The sequence below is a fragment of the Rhinolophus sinicus genome, chromosome 5 (assembly GCF_057876585.1).
Source record: "Rhinolophus sinicus isolate RSI-liver-muscle chromosome 5, RSI-T2T, whole genome shotgun sequence".
In the NCBI taxonomy this organism is placed as follows: domain Eukaryota; kingdom Metazoa; phylum Chordata; class Mammalia; order Chiroptera; family Rhinolophidae; genus Rhinolophus; species Rhinolophus sinicus.
This window is the reverse complement of record NC_142505.1, coordinates 109,745,001-109,767,473: the sequence shown is the minus strand read 5'-3', so window position 1 is coordinate 109,767,473 and position 22,473 is coordinate 109,745,001. Positions and strand designations below refer to the sequence as shown.

Here is a 22,473-nt window from a genome sequence, read left to right as displayed (position 1 = left end):
TAAATGCATCTTAATGCTATGATTTTCTTGTGACCCTGCTTTGACTGTGTCCCAGTCTTTGTTCTGTAAGCTGGAATAGTTATTTATGGATAAAGGAAATGGAAAATTTCTTTTATTTTTTTCTGTATCCCAGAACACATGTAAAATAAGTGTGGTTTTACAGTTCAAGAGATAGGTAGATAGAGACTATTTTTTGTAACCATATTTTAATTTTGTCCCATTACATTCATTTAACAAGGTTTGTATTTCTATTTTTTTTTTGAATTTGTGAATGTATTCTTTTATCCTAATACTTGGTGAGTTTTTGAACATTCCTCATGTGTTTGATCAGAATGTACATTATTCTCTGCCTCTCTTACCTGTCTTATTCTCTGTCCATTTCTCCTTGTTTTCACCTTATATGTGTATTAAAACTATTGTATTAAGTGCATAAAGATTACATTTGCTTTGCAAATGTTGTATTAGCTATCTTTTTATGGTCTAGAAAAGGGGTAGGCAATTTAAAAAAATTTTTTTTGGCAGTAATTTGTTGAAAATTCCTACAGTTTTACCCATTGCTTTTGGTATTTCTGGCATTCTTCCCTTCGAATCAAGATAGACAAGTCCTTATTTTTCTAAAACATTACACTTACTATTAATACATGCATTCTCAACAAGGATAATATTGTGAAAATTGGTGGCTTGGGGAGAGGCAAAAAATAAATAAATCTTAGAAATTATAATGGTTTGTAGCCTTCTGCTCAGTCCTGCCAACAAATTCTTATTCTTCAGCATTTAATTTCAAGGGCAAGATGTTGATTAGGAAAGGTTCCTTAGGGGCGTGATAAGGAGAAAAGAGTAAGGTATTTAGATCTAGTAGTATTTCCTGAATGTAATGTTCTTTAAAATTTTTGTAGTATCTGTTTCTGAGGTTATACCTTTTGCATACTTCTACTGTTGCATATTATGGTTTCTCTAATTGTTCTGTATTAGACTAGCTACAGATTTGTCTGTCTGGCCCCCTTCAAGGAAACTCGCTTGGATTAGTTTTCCAATTCAATCTTTTCCAGACTCATCTATTTTTATCTTTCTTTATTTTGCTTTTGCTGTTTGCTGATGTCTTTAATTGAATAACTAATTTGTTTTCTGCCTCCACTGTCCCCAATTTTATGCCATATCTTCTGATTACAAATCTAGCTATATTTCTTTTTCTTTTCTTATCTTTACTTTTCCTTTCTTCTCTTTCTTTTTTGGTATGTAATGTTCTTATTGTCATTATTCTCTAAAGATTTTGTAATTGCTTCTTTAGCTTCTTTGTTTGAGAAGTGATTTAGTATTTGAGGAGAATTAAAAATATTATTTTTACCTTATTTTGTTTATATTTTTGTTATGAATTTTAGTTTTTATTACATTGTCTTCCAAGAATATGATCTCTGTAACTTACGTTCTTTAGAATTGAGGCTTAATTTGTGGCATAGTATGTAATCAAGTTTTACAAGTGTTCTGAGATCCCGAAATGATGTTTGAAGTCCGTTACCGTGATCATCAGGTAGGAAGCTTTCAGCTACAGGTAATGGGAACAATTGCAGTGGCCTGTGCAGGAAGGACATTTATTATCTATATAATAAGAAGCCCTGAGTAGGATAATTCTAGCGATTGTGAGCTGGGGCCTCGATAGCACCATCAGAAACCTAAGTTTCTTCTATTTTAACATTCTCCTTGTCTCAGCTTGACAGCTCGGGCTTCTCTTCGGCTAGCACTCCTCAAGGTTTCAGGGTGGCTCTCACAGATAATGACTTGAGTAAATGTCCCCACTTTAGTGTGTGTGTGTGTGAGTGTGTGTGTGTGTGTGTGTGTGTGTGTGTGTAAGGCCTTCCCAGAAACTTCCTGTAGATCCGACAGCCCCTTTCAATGGCAAGAGTTGCGGTATGGCCCATTCCTCAACCAGGTTTTGGGAATGAGACCACCATAGCTAGGAAGTGCAATAATGATTTGCCGCTTGAGGGTGAGTCAGGGCTGGGGGTGCAGAAAGGACAGAGGTCTCTTCTGATGAACATAGACCCTGGGCCAGAGTGAACAAAATCAGGGTTCTAAGAGTACGTGTAAAGGCTGAGTGGGGCAGGGTGTGCACGCATGGTGGTTGGGAGGGAAACCAGTATCATCATCCACACAGTGGAATGCTTTATCAGCTCTGACGCTGCACAAATGATCCACACGCTTCATTTGGAATATTTGTTCCTTCAGGTGTAACTAAACGAGCATCTCTTTGGCTATAAACAATTGAGTTCATCATGGAAAGTTTAGTATGATTTTTGTCTTTAATAAATAATTGCTGCCCAACTGTAAAATGATTACTATCAAATTCTCTTTCTATTATGATGAGTATATCACATATATGTTTTTGCTACATTCTTTATAATTTAGAATCTTAGTTTGAGCAGACACTGTGTCTTCTTTATTGTTCATCCAGCACTGAGCACTGGATTTCCAGAAACTAATTATTAGTAATAATAAAAGGTATATATCTGGAGATTGAAGTGTAACTCCAGATGTGATTAGCTACCTAGTTTGTTTTTATTAAAATGTTATTTTTTCCTGCATGTTTGTAATCCTAGGAAAGCTTCTAATATGAAAAATAAAGTAGATTTAAGGCAACATATGAAAATAATTGGTTTAACAGCATTGTGAGAATACAGATGAGGTGGTCCTATTAAAATTTAGTCACAAAGTATATATGGTAATGCAGCAAGATTCATGCCAACTAATTGCTAGTTGAAGTTTGTTGTAAAATGCTGAATTAATGGGAAATTATAGTATCATCAATGAGTCCTGTCAAGAAGAAATGATACTGCCAATTACATGTAAGATAGTGAAAGACTAATAATACATTTGGATAACAAATTGTCAAGATGAGATTTTTTTTTTTTTTTAATCCCCCATGTGCTTACTGGTCATTTGTTTAGTTTCATTTTTATTGAAAGAATACCCTAAAATGATATATTGTCACTTGCCTTCAAACTGGAATTATTTGTCTTGATGTTTAGACATAAATACCAATTAAGTGCAAAGAAGTCTGTCTTAAATAAAATTATCACCATTAGCATAGTGTATCTTGTAACTGTCTAATCTTGTAACTGCTAGGTTCTTCACTTTGCATCCAGGTAATTTAACATGAATGATGGATTATTAAATTCTTTTCATAGGAAATAGGCATATTTTAAGCTAATAGCTTTTATCAATGATGCCAATTAGCAGAAGAGCAATGGATTCCCAGGATTTCTATTTCTTAATAGCTTTTTCAGGGTTGTTTTGTTCCTCTTGGGGAAGATGTGTGAAAATTGGCCTAGGCATCATGTCTCGCATAGAGTACATTTATTCATTAATTCCACAAGTACGTATTGAGTTTCTGTGGTTGCCAGTCATCATGTGTTCTACACGTCACATTAAAGGCTGCCATGTGTTTTCTTCTGATATTTCTTTAGACACCTTATTTTGCGTTAACAATAGAATGCTATGGCTTCCCATCACCCTCATTTACGGTTCTGTCAGGAACAGAATTCAGTGTGTCCGGCTATGTGAAATGGCTGGTGAGTGGGAAAGCACTGCCTGAGCCCACACCCTGACTTGGGTGGGCTTTGAGCCGCTTCGTGTCTAGCAGCTGGGCTATGGGGATACGCAGGGAGCCCCTGCTCCGACGTTGGGGCAGCCTCCCACCCTCTCCCAGGCGGGAGCTTCTGTGAGGTCTCATGAAGTGTGTTCTCTCTCAGTTCCTGGGAGCTCCTTGGCCCTCTAGGAGACCGTTGGGTAGGGGCTTCTCCCTGTCCCCTAATCCTACAGGCGAATTTGCGTCGTGTGGCGTTCAATCCAGCCCAGCATCATCCTTGGGCCCCAGATAGAAGAGGTGAAATGGTCACCATCACAGGTCGACCATCTTCCCCGCCTGTCCTCTGTGCACATTTGCTCTAAGCCTCACGTTACCCCGCTTTATGGGTTCCCGGAGAAAAAGGTCTGGGTTGCCTGGTAGAAGCTCAGGCTCGTGCTTGGGGGACTCTTTCCAGGGGCGTATGTAGCCTTACGTGAGCGGGCCGTGTGTGTCTGCCCGCCCACTGTGGCTTCCCTTCAGGTGTGTCCCAGGTTACCTGTGCAGTGAGGCGGCAGCCAGGTAGGTCAGTCTGCCTTAACAGCCTAGCCGCACAGAGTGTGCTGGCGCCACGTGCGGCTGCACATAGAAGGAAGCCCGTGCGGTGTCTTAGGGGTGCGCATTGCTGAGAGCAGCTGTGCCCGCTGGGTCCTGACACCGCACCCGGACCTTTGAAGACCACTGATGCTCAGCCTGCCTCCTCTAGCCGGTGAAATCAGAGCTGCTGCCGGTGCAACCCGGGCATACAGCTTTGGTCCGGTTCCCAAACCGTTTCAGTGTGCAGCCGGGTATGAGAACCACCGGCTTGGGGCTTTGAACAATGCATTTGGTGTTCTTTTGTGGTGGAGGTGACAGAAAAATGTTGTTGACTTGCCTATTCAAGGAATTAAAGATGAAAGCATTTCTGTTTTCCCCATTCATAAACCATTGTGATAGCAGTTTTCTATAGAATTACCTAATTTTGTCTGACGAGATTTACTTCAAAAAAGAAATAAACATCAGCCACATCTGTCCTGAAGCCTTTTTTGCAGCTACTAATTAAGGCAGTGCACATTCTTAGCTGAGGTCCAACTTTAAATGTTACCTCTTATATTTAACCTGAGTGTTATGGCTTTTTAAATGGACGGGAGCGATAAATCCAACATTGTTTGCAAACCAGATACTTTTTCTCGCACGCCCACAATTATGTAATCGAAGTAGCCATTTAAAGATTCCCTACTCTTGAACAGAATTTGAATTCAAGCATTAGAAGTCGTAATCAGCATAGGTACAAGTGTCTCACTGGCCACCAGTTAGTTGATGCTGTGCGTGCGTACAGGTGCTCTTGTGAAACAGGCATTTAAAATCCTCTGTTCATATGGAGCACATTATCTTTTTTTCCGATTTACATTGACTTCCTGCTGGTTTCTGGCTACAACTCAAGGTGTTAATTTAATTTTCAAAGCCAGATGTGATTTGGACATTTAGAAGGAAGAAACTTAAATTTCCTCTAATAGATAATTTTTAGGGATTTAAAACAAGAGGAAACAGTAATAACTGCTTATTTAAATCTAGAGCTTTTCCAAAAATTTTTTCTGTTCATCTCAAGCTTCCTTCTCTGCTAAAACTGTTCGTTAGGTGTGTAAGGGCAGATTTGTGAGTTAAAGAGTAATGTCTCTAATTGAAAAGCTGGTGCCTGACAGATGTGTCTTGAAATCGGGTGACCTTCCCAAAAGAATGCGTGGACAGCAGGCGTGGGACAGCAGGCGTGGGACAGCAGGCGTGGGACAGCAGGCGTGGGACAGCAGGCATGGGACAGCAGGCGTGGGACAGCAGGCGTAGCAACGAGTTGTTCTTTCTCAGGGCCCCTTCCTCCTTTGTAACACAGCAGGCTTGCTCCTGCCTCTGAGCAGTTCACATTTAACAAGTGTCCTGTTGCTTTCTGGTTGACTGATGTTCTATTTGTTACCTAACATCCTGACACCCTATTAAGACTGCAATTATAAAGTGAAGTCCTAACTCATTGACAATAATGGCAGACAGAACGATGCAGCTGTGTAGCTTGCTTTTCTTGATTAAACATAAAACGTAATTTGGCCATTAGTTGCCTAATGACTAAAATTTTTATATTTAAAGATGAGCTGAGCAAACACTGGGAATTGAAGGGAGATTCAAATAATAAGTAGCTTATGCATGTACTGTGTCCCAAGGGAAGACTAAAGTATGTCTGTCTAACAACCTACTTACCAACCTACCTACCTGTCCATCTATCCATTCTTGACATTACTTGAGAGCTAAAACTCTACCCGAGTTTTTAATCTTTAAGTCCAGAGCTCAGTCCACTGAGTTATTAATCAGATTTTTAATGATAATTATAGATTGTTCTTAAAAAAGAAAATTAAAAATACTACTTCTGGGGTAGCATGCTATTCTCACTGCAGAGTATTTTTTGTATTTCTGATTTTACATATTTACAAGGGGGTGCCAGCACTGATAACATAGTCATAATTAATCAAGAAATTTGATTTTCTTGGACTATTCTTTTATTTAAGTAACTAAAGAAAAGGAGAATGATGTAAAGAATTTTATGAATCCTATCTTCATGAGGCAGGGCTTTTGCAATGCTAAGGCATTTCAGTTTCTATTCGTTTCTTGCATGGTTAAAAGAATTATTCTTGTGTTGGCTCACAAATGCTGCATTTGATCATCCGTTCTCACTTATGACATAGGCTTTGTGACTTACAGAACACGGAACTTGCTCTAGTAGATCAGTCTGAATCAGTCTGTGCATGGAACGACCAGATTCAGTTAGCACCAAAGTTTTATTATAAATCCTTCACCCAGCCTTCCAGTTTGGATTGGAAATATCAATTCAAGCAGCTCACAAGTCATCAGATATTTCAGTGGTTTGATACAGCCTGAGCAGGCAGAAGAACAAGTTTTAGTATAGACTGTTAACTGAAAGAATCACTTTTGTATTTTATATAGTTGAGTTTTGAAAAGTGGGATTTTTAAGTAAGCTTTCATCCCATTTATTTAGAAGTCAAATACGTTCCAAGCACCTAGGAGAAAGTAAACACCTTTTCCTCCTCCAACATTCAGAATAGCTGTTCTAAAGCCCTTTTTCTTAGTGCAGAGGGAAGACAGTTTTGGTTTTTTATTTTGAATCTTTTTTTTTTTTTCCGTTTTACTTTACATGTGATTTTAATGAGCTTTGTCCAGTTTAAAGACAGGGGGTAATGCGTAGTGCTGGATGGAACCGTGAGAAACGACGGGGCGCTGTACCTGGGAGAGAGGGAAGGAGTGATAACAGTCTGAGGAGGTTTCAGCTGCTCGTAAATGACTCTGAGTCCATATGGCTTCTATGGGTATCATAGCGTTATGTTATGGTAAGAAAATTAAGTTTAAAGAAAAGGGTTATGTTTCATATAATTTATTAAAGAAGAAAGAATATATTGGGAAAGCCACCAAAGCTGTTAGAATTTTAACCTAAGGTTGAAAATGATAAGAGCAAACATTTATGAGTTTCACCGATTTGGATCACCTCATTCATTGATTATGCTGCATAATTCAGAGATTACTCCATATTCTTTATTTGGAAACATTTATCATGTGCAAGAAGTGATGTGGGGACTTCTCCTTGGTCTGCGGTTTCATGTGTGTCTCTATCTCCCTATTTGCCACTTACCCTCTCGTTTGGGTTCCAGACTGTTATTTCTGTTTTTAATGTAATTTGTATTTACTTTTAATATTTATTTTTCAATTATAGTTGACATTCAGTATTATACTAGTTTCAGGTGTACAGCACAGTGCTTAGACATTTCTATAGTTTAAGAAGTGATCCCCTGACTAATCTGGGACCCACCTGACACCCTACACAGTTATCACAATATTGTTGGCTGTCTTCCCTACGCTGTACTGGACGTCCTTGTGACAACCAATTTGTGCTTCTTTCTTATGGGTTAGTGTTTAGCACTCTCCTTCTCTCCTGTAGGAACCTGAAGCCAAATGTGACTCAAACACAAAAAGAGATGGAGACTAATAGTGGTGCATGTGGTGAAACAACCCGGGGCGAGGGGGACAGGAAAACCCCACATTCTCTCAAGTGGAAAACTTGGGGACCTACCGGCATGTCTTTGAGGAATAGTGTTTCCCTGGAGGAGCACGTGAATTTGACTCTCCCCTGCTCAGTGTAGGAAGGACCCGCTCAGCTCTGGATGGCGAGGTCCCCGTGCTCCCCTTGGTCCTGGGGGCGTCTGAGCGCCGCACGGCCTGCGGACAGCGCCTTGTACCTGCTCACCAGCGATACTTTCCCATGAAGAACTGGCGCTGCTGTCTGTGTTCACGAATGCTGCATGGGAAAAAGGAGCTTGCCCAGAGCGCACATCTGTAATAAAGGCGTTTGGAAACCATCTCTCTAACGTGCCGCGACTCCGGGCGTTCCCTGCCATGGGTGGTGAGGCCGCCGCTCTCCATGTGTCTGCCAAGCTGGAAGCCTGAGCGGAATCTCAGTGCCTTTCTGAGTGTCCCCCGCCTCTGCCCTGCCTGCAGGACTGTCTCCATGAGACCCCGCTCACCTCCCTGGTGCCTTCGCTCCAGCCCACAGCTGGGATACGCGGCAGTGCTCACTGGGTGCCCTGTGTTCAGGCTCCACGACGCTGACCAAATATTCTCTTTAAAAGCAGTGCTGATGATGTCCTGCTTCCCACTGAGACCTCCTCCCGCTCCTCTGTTGGAGGGTCCCAGGGGCCCCTGGGCTGCAGCGCCCTCCACTGCCTTCTTGCCATGGGCCCCTTGGGTCCCCCAGGGCCCTGTGTGCCTTTGCACAGGGAGTTCTCACTGCCCAGGTGCGCTTTCCAAACGCTGAAGCCGGGGGCATGTGCCAGCTGACTCCTAAGTCCGTTCTGGTGCAGAGCTGGTTACCTGCACGTCTCAAAATGTCGGCTCGTAAAGTCAGAACAGTTCTGTGCGTCTGGAATAGGTGGGTCATGTTTTCTCAGTGGCCTGTCCCTATAAAGTTAAATAAGGTCTTCATTGTAAACTGAAATCATCCGTAAGCGTTTTCCAAGGAGTAGAGACAGTGTAGCATAGTTGTTAAGAGCTTGGAGGCACGTGGCTTGGCATGAATTCCTGCTTCCGCTCAGAGCATCACTGTGCCTTGAGGCCGCCTGTCAGCCCGGCCCCGTCAGCACGCGGGCAGTACGTGGTACCTGCCTGGTAGGGCTGCTGCAGGAGCAGGCGAGTTGGCGTATCTGAAGCTCCCAGGACAATGTCAGAACAGGGTGGCATCGTGCTGTGTGTTTTAACTATTGTCATTGCTGTTATTGTCATCATGTTGGACCCCATGTTTAGCTGTGTTTGTAATTCCCACAGTTTAGGTAAGGGGTTCTGAGGAAAACCATTCAATCTTCTTCCAAATATATGTATGTACATACATATGTACATATTTTTTAAAGTTTCTGTGACTTGTTAGGGTATCAAGCCCTATTTTTAACATTATGTTTTCAGCATTATAGAAAGAGGTCGTCTGTACTGACTTCATCTTGTTTTGCTTCCTAATTATAAAATATAGGGAAAAGCATATTATTTTGCATTAACAAATGAGTTAATTGGAACAGGTTACATAATAAAGGTGGAAATTTAAAACAGCGAGGAATCAGGTTAAGTATGAAGCATTGGTTTATGCTCAAAAAAATTCAAAACAATGAATTGTCCCCATGTTGAATTTCTGTGTTTTATGACGAATGTCTGTATTCTAAATAATTTGCTCCTCAATTCAGTTTCATCTGTTACATCCTGAAAGCATAAAGAATGGCCCACTGGTTAATTCATTTAGTGTGGTGAAGGTGCACAAATTCAAGCTAACAGGCCTGATTTCCTCTACAGCCTCGCGCATAAACATCCTTTCACCCCCCGCAGTTAGGTTGGTGGTGTGTGAGCAGACTCCTCCTCAGAGGTCACCTCGTTTAATTGTGCTGGGGAGGGAGCCGAACTGTCTGAGTCCCCTGTTTGTATTTCTGTCCCTTTACATTCTCAACACGGGGTAGCTAATTATTCTTGTTGGTCAGGTCACTTTTCCAATGAAAACTGTCTACAACAAATCATGAGCATTAGAATCATTCATTCTAGTAGAAATGCTGCTTAACAGACAAGACAGTGCTTATTCCTAATGCTTCGTTTTAATCTATGATTTAGAGTGACCCCCAGAAATGTCCCTGCAAGGATGTTACCTCTACGTGGGCAGGGCATGGTGGTTACTCTTTTATTTTTGAGATTTTTCGCCTTGAAGGTAGGCACCCCCAGTGCTGCAATCGTGAAATGGAAATGTACACAGGAGAAGGGAGCTCATAGTCTTGTGTGAATAAGTAGAGTGTTTGTGGAGAATGTCGAGCTACCTGCTCTCTTTTACATTTTATTTTTTATTTTTTGATAGATGATGTTTATCACTCTTTTTGTAGCTCTGCTACAGACATCGCTGCACCTTTATTATGAAAGTGCTGTAGCTTTTCCGTCATTGCTATTCTAGAGTGAGTTTCTGAAGCAGCAGGAGTGAGATGATTTTGCAAATTGCAATATAATACTATATGCGATCTTATCTCAACCTGTAACACACATATCTTCACAGAGATAACATTTAATTATGGTAATATCCTTCCTGATATCAGACACAGTATGGTGCCTGTTAAAATTATATTGTTTATAGTAAGATGGAGTAAAAGCTGTTTAAAGATGGAGGAATAAAATCAGATACTTTGATAAACACCTTAGATGCTATTTAGGCTGCGGAGAGCTTTTGCTTTTCTTTCTTTACTCCCCCAAATAAAAATGCACACGTAATTTGACAAACAAGCCCCGTCAAACCCTGTAACGCCATCCAACCCCTCACTGCACATCTTAATCCCTGATGGGCTTTTCTCAGATCTGTGGGCTCTGAGCTTAGGGAGTTTCTGGATGTGGCACTTTTCCCAAAGTCTTCCAGTGACAGATGCAGTGACCTTATCATGCAGACAGCTCTATCCGGTTTGACAGTCCAGCCATCTGGCTTTTATCGATCATAATTGATTTAAAGAAACCATCTCTACGAAAGTTGGACATTTAAAACCTGTAGGCTAAATAGGCCTACATTTAATTTGAAGTTTTAAACCTTTATTCTTGAAACTTGTTTTGGACTGATTTGTAAAATTAAGCTTAATTTCTTGTCTGCGTGAGGTTTTGGGGTGAAGAAACTTGTGGCCTGCCTTGAGAAAACATCAACTTTTATGAAGAATATTTCATATTCTAAAGACTGTGTCTGTGTGTGTATGTGTACTCATATTAAATTTATGTCTCTTTAGATTTAAATTCAAATCTAAAGTTCAAAACTCAGTGGATTTGGGTGTGAGGACTGGTTTCCTTCCGTAACCGCTTTCCAGCTTCGAGCTCATTGCTGAATCTCGCTGAGCCTCTTGCGTCTATAAAATGGGGTGATGACAGTACCCTCTCATTGCGTTGTTGGGAGAATTACAGGGGATAGTATGAGTCAAGTGCTTGACATGTGGCCTAGCACATTGTGTGTGCGACATACACGTTTATTTTACTACTGATTACTATTACTGATCACTAGCTCTATTAATGACTAGTAGTTCTGCCTGCCTTCATCTTTTTTTTTTTTTTTTTTTTTTTACTTTACACTGTAGCTGATCTCATCCACAGACAGGACATGAGCTCTCTCTTGTCTGCTGATAGCTTCCATATGGTTCTCTCCAGGCCAGATCTCTCTTCTGGGCTCTTGTAAAAGATACTTCTCATCCTGCTGAGTGGCAGATCAGGGGACCCAGTGGCCAGAGGGCAGGGAACGATCAATTTGGGATTGAGCACCACTGATCTGGAGACAGCTCTTACTGCTTAATTGATAAGAATATGTGGGAGTCCAAAGTTTAATTACAATGTAGGTGCGTTATACTTTCTGTTTTTCAAAACCCGGTGTTGCATCTCACACTCTAATACAAATTTAGTCAGCTGTTCCCTTCTGCAACTCCTGCTTCTGATGGCGCCTCTGGAATTACTGGTCGTGGAACACTGTGTTTTCTGAATTGCTGAGACGACCCAGGGCAGCAGAAGTGGTTTCTTAAATATGGACATCTTTCCCAATTTATTTCATGCTTGATTTCACTCAGCAATTAACAGTCATAGATGCAACACACTTGCATAAATGTCTTATCAAGCTAGCTACTCTTTTTTACATTTAGTTTTTTAGTTTTTGATAGCTCATACTTGTCACTCTCTTTGCAGCCTCTGCTACAGGCATCATTGCATTACTGTGGCAGTGCTGTAGCTTTCCAGTCGTTTTAATAAAGCACTAACTTGCTTTATTAAAATTGGGTTTATTAACCAATCATTCCTTAATGACTTCGCCATGTTTTTTTGCTATTTTTGTTTTCGTGGTTTAGAAATTGTGAGATGTGTACTACATGCGGAAGAATATATAAACTGTATGTTGTGGTTTAAAGCCTATGATAAGGTGGACACCTACGCAGCTGACTGCCAGTTGAGAAAACAACATTACGGGTGTCCTCGAGCCCCTGTGCCCGTCCCCACTGTTTTCCTCTCCCTCTTCCCCAGGAGTGAGCTGTAGTATTTCTTTGCTTTTCTGTGCAGGTTAACCACCACATTGTTATGGTGCCTGAAACAATCCACTGTGGTTTGGAAACAGCGAGTGACGTATGTCCACCTGGCTGTGTAAGGCAGGACAGTGTAGCCACAGCAGGTTCCTGTGATTAGGGAAGGGGAATGGAGTCTCGGGGTCCTAGCTTGGGTCATTTTCCCTGGCAGTTTACAAAGCCCTTCTGGGCAAGTTGGTGGGCAAGGTCCTGAGTGAGTCCCGGGAAACACGGGCTCACAGAGTCAGAACAGTAGGTAGCGCGGTGGTGTGGGCCACCTTTTAGACGCTTGGAAGAAAGCTGGTAAAGGGAAGAGCGCTTCCTGGCTTTCTGGCTTCACCGTGCTCACCCCACTCTGCAGAGTGGATCAGAGTAGCCTTTGCAGGGTGAAAGGAACACCCTCAGTGACTCTAGCCCTGGAGGTGGCCTTGGGAGGTGGCAGGCGCTCCATTAGCTTGTGCTTAGGAGAAGCCAAGGGTGGATAACAGCCTGGGCCAGGCTCACCTGGGCATTTTGTGTTCAGGTAGCAAGGGTGGCGGGATTTTTGTGGTGACAGTCCTCAGGTGTCAGTCTCCTGGGGCACATTGCTGAAACGTGGGTCAGTTCCTTCTGTAGTTGCTGTGCAGTCTGATCCCAGGACCCTTCGTCACGGTGTTCGGAGAAGCCCACTCGCTTCTGCCTGTGCTGGATGGAGCGCATGCTTCCTGTAGGCCTCCCTCCCTGCCTCTTTCTTAGATTACCTTCTTTTTTGCGTGGGACACATCGGCTAGTATCTTCTGAGATCAGGCCGCGTGGAGATGCATTTTTTGAGATCCTATATATCTAAAAATACCTTTACCCTCATTTTTAGAATGCCAGGATAGAGAATTCTTGGTTGGAAATCAGCTTTGTCTGTAATTTGAAGGTACTGCTCCGCTGTCTTCCTGTTCCAGTGTTGCTGTTGAGAAGTGAAAAGCCGTTCTGCGTCCTAACTCTTTGAGGTGATCTCATGGTTTTTCTTTGGCTGTTTGTAAGAACTTCTCTTTCCCCCAATGTTTTGAAGTTTCACAATGCTGCGCTGAGGTGGAGATCGATTTTCTTCTATTGTGCTGAGTGCTTAGTGGTTCTCTTTAAACCCAGAAACTGACTTCCTTCAGTTCTGAGGCATTTTCTAGAATAATTTAATAATTTTAATAATTAAAATTGTAATAATTTTAATGATTTTCCCTGCCTCCTGTATTTGAATGTTGCACCTCCTGCCCTGGTCCTCTATTTCTTATCTTTTCTTTCATTCTGCATTTCTTTGATTTCTTTGCATAGTATCCTATTCTTGTTTAGTAGATGCAGTGTATATTTTTTCATGTCTCTGAGAATTTGTTTTATTAGTTTCACGTGTACCAAACAATGTACCAGACATTTACACCCCTCACAAAGTGAACCCTCACCCCCCAATCTCCGACCCCTCTGACGTCATATACAGCTGTTACAATTCCATTGGCACCATTCCCTCTGCTGTGCTCCACATCCTTTGTGTCCCCATTTTGGCTGTCTCCCTGTGTTCCTCTGAGAATTTTAATGATAGGTTTTTTGGAAGTTTTCTTTTCTCTGCATAGTCTTTGTTTTCCCCAAGTTGCGTTTATTTTCTGTACGATTGTTTTGGCTTCTAACTTCTCTGTTGAAATCTTTCCTTAGATGACCATGAACCCTAGATGACGTGCTTATCAAGTGACAGGCTGGGCTGGAAAGTTGACAGAGTGCGGGGCTTGTGGGCGGGGCCTCTAACTTGGAGGTTTTTTTTTTTTTTTTTTTTTTTTTTTAATTTTTATTTATTTATTTATCTAACTTGGAGATTTACTGCAGGGTGATCTGCTGGAGCGCCTTTTTGGGTCACCATTGATGTTAGTGTCTTTAGAGAATTCTTCTTGGACTGATCAGATTCCTTAGAGAAGTTCCCTTCAATCTTTTGGTCGTTTTTCTTTCCTTTCCTTTTCTCTGATTTCCTACTTCCATTTTGCTACAAGCTGGGGAATTGGGGGAGAAACAGCCTGATTAGGATTGTTTGAAATTACAACAATTAGGTTCTGAGTGACAGCCTCATGGACTGGCCTGTGTATAAAATGCTTTTTAAGTGTGTGGATTTTTTGGCATCTATTTTGGTGACTCAGAAATGTTTTTGTTTATGTCACATTGTTGGATGTATTCTGGAAACATGATGTATGCATATAACTGAATTCTAAATAGATGACGTAATAATACAAATTGTTCTGGAGTAATTTGTTTTATTCTTGCCATTTTAGTTGATCCAGAACATGTACTTTTCTAGTTGATTATAAAATGATTTATTCATTAATTTGTTCTCTAATCTTCCTAGTTACTGAAGTAAATACTACTGGTCCATTATTATCATAATTTTCCTTTTTTGTTGTTGTTGAAATAGAATAGTCATTTGAACTTTTTCCAATTATTATAGATTATCCACAAGTTCTCAAAAATAATGGGAGACTATGTTTGAGAAATATTTCTTTTGATGTTCTCCAGGGTTCACATAATGAGTTCCTGTTGATTCAAAACATTTGGAAATTTCATGTTTTGTGCAACCATTTTAACTTATTCTTGCTTGTTTTGACTCCTTGACCAGAGATATTTAATATTTATAACTTTATTTGGTTTTTATAACAGTTGAATTTCTAGTGATAGTCAAAACTTTATAACATGTTATAGTTAAGGTTTATTTAGTTATTGTCATGAAAACAAATTTACGAGATGAAAATTCAGGTGCACACAGGATTATTAATTGGGTATTGCTTCTTCAAAGAGTTTTAACCCAAAATCTTTTTACAGAATGTTTCATACGATGCTGTATTTTAAATAGCACCTCCAGTACATTCCAAGCATGCTTACACATACAAAACTTGGGTTCACATACTTTTCAGAACTACGTATTTTACATGAGCATACACCTACATTTCTTGACAAATGCGAGGGCCTTTTATTGGAAATCAGCTCCAGCTTCCAGTTTTCTGAATGACCTTGAGCAAATTGTTTAACAAGTTATAACACAATTTTTTATAACACAATTTTTCTGGCTATAAAACTGAGATGAAGATATTAATCCTGACCCTACCAAATCATTGCAATATTGTAGGGATTGATGAACAAATATTTGTAAAATATTTTGTTCTTTTGAGCATTGGAATTACCTAACTGGATGGTATTATCATTAATAATATATATTGTGTTCAGCACATTGGTCAGCTAATGTTTTGGATTTCTTTTAATTAAAAATATGTGGAGATAGTGGTATGCTTACTGCAATCTTATCCTCCCTGAAAATGGCAAGTGAATATTAACATGAAATACTTAAATTATACATAATTACAAGGTTCTTAAGAATTTATCAGCTCCAGGGAAAAAGAGGGAGTAGAAAAATATTCATTAAGACTCGGGAATTCTAGTAGTTGTAGTTCGAAGAATTAGATTACTTGGGTTATATTATTTATAATATTTCAAAATACTCATTTTCAGCCAGTGGTGATTGAGTCTTGTCAAACATAGTATACAGCAGTGAGCAATAGCCAACAAAATTAAGAAAACAACTACACTTATAATAACATGAAAAAGAGTGAAATATCTAAAAGTAAAACTAAAAGGCAAGACTAGTACACTGAAAATTACAAAACATTGTTAAAATAAATTAAAGAAGATGTAAATAAATGGAAAGACATGTCATGTTTGTAGATTACAAGACTTAATATTATTAAAGTGACATTATTCCTCAAATTGATATACAGAATAAACACAATTCATATTAAAATCCCAGCTGAAATTTGTTGTTGTTGTTGTTGCAGATTTCAGCAAGCTGATCCTAAAATCCTGTAGAAATACAAGGGACCCAGAATAATTAAATAATATTGAAAAAGAAAATCAAAATTGGAGGTTTCACACTTCCCAATTTCAAACACTGTGAAGCTACAGTAATCAAGACAATGGGGTATCGGCGTAAAGAAAGACATAGAGATCAATGGAATAGAATTGAAATTCCAGAAATAAACCATTGCATTTATAGTCAATTGATTTCGAACCAAAGTGCCAAGACAATTAATTGAAGAAAAGAATAGTCTTTTCAGCAAACTGTGCTGGGACAACTGGATATTTATGTGAAAAGATGTTTGTACCCTCACCTCACACCTGTACAAAAGTTACCTCAACTTTTATTTATTTGTTTATTTATTTATTTATTAATAGCTAAAACTATAAAACTCTTAGAAGAAAACATAGAATCTTGAAACCTTGGGTTAGGTTATTGTTTTTACATATTACACTAAAAGCACAAGTCACAAAAGGAAACAATTTTTTATACGTTGCTGCTGGGAATGTAAAATGGTGCAGTAACTTTGGAAAGCAGTTTGGTGGTTCCTCAAAATGTCAAACGTGCAATTACCATATGACCCAGCAATTCCACTCATACATGTGCCCAAGAAAAATGAAAATATGCATTCATTCAAAAATGTGAACATAAGTCTTCCTAGCAGTTATTATTCATGATAGCCCCAAAACGGAATCAATCTAAATGTAATAAAAAGGAATGAAATACTGATACATTCTGTGACGTGAAAGAACCTTGAAAATATTATACTAAGTTAAAGAACGCAGACACAAAGACCACATACTGTATTATTTATATTAAAAAGTTCAGAATAGGCAACTCTATATAGAGAGGAAAGATTAGTCGGTGACTATGACTGGGAGTGAAGTGGGGAATAAGGATGACTTGCTAATGGATACAGAGTTTCTTTTGGGGGTGATGAAATATTCTGGTGTTAGATTGTGGTAGTGACAGTCATGTGAATAGACTAACATTCATTACATTATACACTTCACATGGGTACATTTCATGGTACGTGATATAGCTCAATAAAACTCTTTAAATAAAACTGAGCTATTCTGTAGTTGTCAGTAAAACGATAAACAACAGAAGTTTTAGGATTGTTTCATGGACCCTTTTTGTTTCAGAGATGTATTTGGGGCTGCCAAGTGAGAGGGCACCAAGTGGTAGGGCTTCAGCTGCCCCCAGACTTCCTTCCAATCTCTGAGAAGGTTCCTCTTCTTTTATTCATTATATAGGTTGTAATTCCACATAAGACTTTGTTTGGAAAATGTATTGTCCTACTTATAAAAATAAAATAATGGAAAGTAGATATTCAAAGCATGAACCACTGTTTATAAGAATTTGGTTTACCACAAATTGTGTGTATATGTGTGTATGTATGTATATATATATATGCACATACATATACATATATGTATAATTTATTTGTATTATGTATATATATAAAACCTTAGTTTATTCATTCAAGTAATATTTATTGAACACCTCTTATATGCCTTGCATATTAGTAAAAATAAATAAATAATATAAAATTTCAAGTAGTGATATAACTTTAGCTGTTTCATTTGGCTATTTTTTCTATATAGTAAGCCCCTGTGACTATCGTGATGATTTTCCTTAAAACATATAGGTTGTACTTATTAGAAAATGAAGTAGAAACGTTCTTTTTTTGTTACTTTCCTATGGATTGAGTATTTTAAAGTAGAACTTATTGTCTTCTCTTTTGCCTTATTAACTAAACCTCTTTAATTGTACTGATTGCTCTAGGGTTTACAATACATATATTTAATTTATTTTTGTCTATTTTTAAATAGTATTATATCTTTTCATGTAAAACATAGTACACTAAAGCAATATTCTTTTATTTGCCCACTCCTGTCCTTTGTGCTATTATCGTCATATATTTTTATGTATAAGCGCTACAATATTTTAATTTTTGCTTTTAACTCTTAATTATCTTCTAAAGAAATTAAAAATAAGAAAAAATTAGTTTATATGTAACCATGTTTATAATTAATTTATAATGCCTTTTATTCCATATTGTAGAAAGAAGTTTTCCTCTTGTAACATTTTCCTTTGGCCTAAGACCTTTTCTAAAGCTTTTCTTGCAGTTGAGGTTTTTTGAAAAATTCTTCAAGCGTTTCCTTGGTTGAAAACCAATTTTGATTCTATTTTTAAATGATATTTTTATTGGATATAGAATTCCAAGGTGACAGTCTTTATTTTTCTGAAAGATAAGGATGTTCTTCCATTGTCTTCTGACTTGTATTGTTTCTGATGAAAAGTCAGTAATAACTCTTATCTATTTCTGTCTGTAATTTACCTTTTTTTGCCCTCCAGCTGCTTTGTAAGCATTTCTATTTGTCATTAGTTTCCAGGAAATTTCATTATGATGTGTCTTGGTGTGTTACTAGTTTTTATTCTGTTTGGGGTTATTGGATTTTGAATATATGTGTTTATATTTTTAACGAATTCGCCAATATTTAAGCATTGTGTTCTCAAATAATTCACCCCTTTCCAGAACTCCAGTGACATGCAGAATATTTGCCTCTTCACTCACTGGTAACTTTCCCTTTGGGTCTCAGTCAGGCTAACGCAGCAGCTGCCAGACACGACGGTGTTCTCTACCGTGGGCCCAATATAGGATTTCTCTAAGAGAATGAGCAGGACAGGCAGAGCGAGCCCCCAAATATGCACAGAAAATGTGCTTTTGGAGTCTAAATTTTAGAGAACAGACTGAGTTAAATGAGTGCTTCTCAGCTCAGGCTGCACATGAGGGTCGGACCCTCTGTGGACAGAGGCCAGGGCTTTTCAAAGCTCCCCAATGGCCCTGAGGTGCAGCCGTGGCTGAGAAGAACCACCAGTGTCGAGCTGGCGCAGGGCTCAGTTATCAATCTTGTTCTGCCAGGTTCTGTACTTATCCAAAGTAGATCTCACTGTTTTTCCCCAGTGCGTGGGCCTGGGGATTGCTTTACTGCAGCTTGAGTTCAACTTTGCCTACACTGTGTGCTGCTGGTCACGGTGAGGAGGGATGAGCGAGCCAGGTGGTGAGAAAGCCAGCGTGTCTCAAGGACTTCAGAGTCTCATAGGGAAGCCATCTCTGAATCCTCCCATTGTGATTGAGTGGCAGAGGAAGTTCTGTGTCCGGTAGGTGTCACTGATGATGTCTGGGCTGCTTGAAGGTTTTACTTGACCTGTGTTTGCTGGCCAGGCAGAGTTTGGTTGTTTGTGTCATGCAACAACATGTTAACTGGCTGCTGTATGCTGGTTTTTGTTTTTTAAGGAAAAAAGAATTAGCATGGCAGATGGAGGATCAGATGAAGAATTGGAGGGTAATTAGGGGCTGGCTTTGGAGAAGGAATGTCTTTATCTTTCTTTTCTGGCGTTCTTGTCAGATGTGCCAGCGCAAGTTTTCCTGATGTGTGATAATGATCACCTTTAGCAGTATAGATTAAGTGTTACTGTCTTAAAAGAGGGAAGTGTTAACATCTTAAATGTACTTTTAGGCAGATTTCCCATGGTAAGCTTGTGTACCATGGTAAATGTAACACTTTTTTCATTCATTTAACACATTTATTTAGCATATGCTACATAAATACTAAACTCTAGATGTTTGGGAGATGTCAGTGAACCAAAAGGACAAAAATTCCTGCCCTCCTTGAGCTTTTACGCAATGGCAGTATTCAGAGGGCACAAAGAATAAATAATTAATTAACAAATTCTATAGTATATTATAAGGTGGTAAGTGCTATGGGGAGAGAAATGGGCAGAGGATAGGTGGTGGGGTTGAGTGGTCTGCAGTTGGTAAAACTGCTTGGGATGCGTCATGGGGATGTGACATGTAAGCAAAGATTTGAGGGAAGTGAGGGAGTGAGCAGTGCAGTTATCTCTGGAAAGAGTGTTCCGGTGAGTGCAAATTCGCGAAGGGAGAACAGTTCAGCAGGTTCTGAGGAGCACCTGGGAGGCCTGGGATGAAGACAGCGTGGTCAGTAGAAGAAAGTAAGCTAGTGAGATGACAGTGCCTGGGTCAGGATTTGGGTGCTTGCTTTGTAAGACGGGAAGCGCTCTGAACAAGAAGTGACAGAATCCAGCCGAAAAGGACCGCTGGCTGCTGTGCTGAAGGGTGTAAGGCTGAGTGACAGCAGGAAGACCAGGTCTGGGGCTATGGTAATAATACCGGCAAAAGGTGGTTTGGGCTGGGGTGACAAGCATCTCTCTGAGGGGAGAGCCAGCAGGAGGCCATGATGGATGTGTGGCTGAGAAAGGGGAGTCAAGGGCGTTGACTGCAGGCTGTCTGGTCATTTAATACGGTGACTGAGATGTGAGTTCTTCCTTGTTGGGCATTCATATCATAATTTAGTGTATTTTGAAAACTATGCTGAGATTGCTCTTCTCATTTGCAGAGTGACGGTATCTTTACCTATTTATATGTTCTGAGATTTCACATTTTGTTTCAGGGCTAAAGATTTTAAATAAAGCTCTAGTTCAAAAATAACTTCAATTCTTTGAAGTTTGAATTAAAGTTCAATAAGTAAATTATTTAGGTTATTTTACTTACATTAGTGCTAATGAACATTTAACTAATAAGTAAAATTTGCTAATGAAATTGTCAGAGTGTTAAGTGGCTTGTCGAAATGTTTATTTAGCAGTTATTCCTGTTTTCTTAATGTTGTGGAATCCCCTCTAATTCCAGTTTTTTCCTGGCAATTGTGATAAATGGAAGTAGTTAACAATTATTTAAAAAAAAATCTTTATTATGAAAATAAACTCAATGTACAAAATTAGTAAAGCATAAAAGTTTAAAGAAACAAAAATAAAAACAAAACATCAATCATAATTTTACCATTCTGAGGCATCCACTCTGATGGTATTATTTCCTTCCAATGTTTTTATTTCTGTGCTTATTTCTATGAATAGTTGAAATTTGGGGTAAATATAATTTCATGACTTCCCCCCACCACTTAACATCACAATAAAAGCTTCTTCTTCTGTTTTGTTAAAAATCTATCATGTCCTTGTAAGAGATGTGTTATTGTAATGAGATTTAACATTCACCTATTCTTAGAAAATTTGGTTTCCACCTTTTCAGAATTATAAGTAGCATTGCTACTAAAATAATTTGCATAAAAATCTTTCCTGTATTTTGGATTATTTTCTTACATTCCCAGAAGTTAAATGATTAGTCTGGAGAGTAGAAACATTTTTGAGGGTCTTTATACATAGTCAGAAGTTGCTTTCCAATAATTCTAATGAAAATAATAGCAGTTAACATGATTGAGCATTTTCTCTGGGCCACGTATTCTTCTTACTCCTTCTCATGTTTTACTCATGAAATCCTCCCAGCAACCCTGTGCAGTGGGACCTGTGACTGTCCTGTTCTACTGCTGGAGAAATGGAAGCACAGAAAGGTGGTGGGAGCAGAATCAGGAGTCAAACGCAGGTGGTCTGTCTCCCGCAGAGCCCCTGCTTTTACGTTCTCTTTGCTGTGCTCCTTGGTGTGGCCAGAAAGCACAGTACCGGTTCTCAGCATTAGGCAGCTGCTGTTGTCAAGTGTTCCTTTAAAAATCGCCCGACTTTTGAGACATGGTTTCTGTTTAGGTTTACTAATCTTTGACAATGAATGAAAGGGTATTCAAAATGTGTATTAGCTATTTGTATTTCTTGTTTTGTGCATTGTCTTTTCTTGTTCTTAAGTTGTTATTAACTTGCTGTGAACTCTTTATTCATAAGGAGATTAACCTATCTATATGGTGTCATATGTGTTACAAATATTTTGTCTAGGTTCATGGTTTGCTTTTTAATTTTAACTTTTTATGCTTTGATTGCAAATTTTGAGGTTGTTTTTTTTTTAAATATGGTCTGAGTAGATTCATTTGTTTCTCTTATGATTTCTTCTATTGCTTTGAAACATAGAAACATTATCCAGAAAGTTGATAAATATTTACATCTACAGTTTCTCTTACTTATGGGATTTTGTTTGGAACTGTGTTAAACTTATACTTCAGTTTGGGAATAACTGACATTTAAAAAATAGCCTTTCTATACATCGAAATCCTTTATTAAAATCTTTGTCATTTTTAGTGTCTCTTAACAAAGACTTAATACTCGTGGCTAAAAGATAAAGTTATGGTAAACAATATAAAGAAAACAGTCGCATTTTAGAAATCAGGAAACAGCAGATGGGCAAGTTCTCAGTGTTTCAGGGCCAGTGTCTACACGCTCCCTGTCGGATGGACTTTGTGTGTTTTAGTGCAAATCCCAGCTGGTGTGTGTGTGTGTGTGTGTCTGTGTGTGTCTGGCTGTAAGAGATTTACGATCGGCATTTTTGCATTTTACAAATATGTAGTATAATCTTCTGTTTCTGGCAA

The 22,473-nt window shown here is 39.0% G+C and overlaps 1 protein-coding gene across 1 annotated transcript in view; it reads left to right on the top strand.

Moving 5' to 3' along the window:
• Window positions 1-22,473, top strand: part of SDK1 (sidekick cell adhesion molecule 1) — a 687,292-nt gene that overhangs the window by 153,800 nt on the left and 511,019 nt on the right. The gene's annotated exons all lie outside the window — the stretch shown is intronic.